This window comes from Brachycentrus maculatus, unplaced genomic scaffold, assembly GCF_059751285.1.
Source record: "Brachycentrus maculatus isolate JH-2025_06_01 unplaced genomic scaffold, ASM5975128v1 h1tg000265l, whole genome shotgun sequence".
Taxonomy (NCBI): Eukaryota; Metazoa; Arthropoda; class Insecta; order Trichoptera; family Brachycentridae; genus Brachycentrus; species Brachycentrus maculatus.
In genome coordinates this window covers 287,787-288,308 of record NW_028281016.1, presented here as the reverse complement: position 1 = coordinate 288,308, position 522 = coordinate 287,787, and positions in this window count along the sequence as shown.

Sequence of the window (522 nt, the reverse complement as noted above, 5' to 3'; positions counted from 1 at the left end):
TTCGTCGTCAGATTATTTATTTATGTTACGAGTTCTCAATAAAGAACCGGGGTTACGATCTGTCATAGGGTAGTTTAAGTTATCACTTTATACACGTGTACTATACACCATTCACCATGATTGACAACCACGCTACACAAATTTTGGAATTTAATATACTTATCCTAAAATTGACACGTTATTTCATATGTGAGTCCAGCATCTGTGGATGACTTGAGTAAGCTTTTTATTTAACAGAGACTAGTAAGATTCTTCTCTAATTATTGAACATATTAGGAGATGCCTGAACACACAATTTTCAATTTGTATTAATTTTTAAACAATGATTTGAAACACCCAAAAATCTTAAATTACGTCTAATTATATAATTAATATTATGCACGTAACAGGAGGTTGATGTTTTTATTTATCAATATGGATACATTATTATTTTTTAAATACAAAAATATATTTCATTTCTACTTTTGACAATCATAAATTTTTTATTTATAATCTTCATCCAAAAAATGAAAACAATTGTTC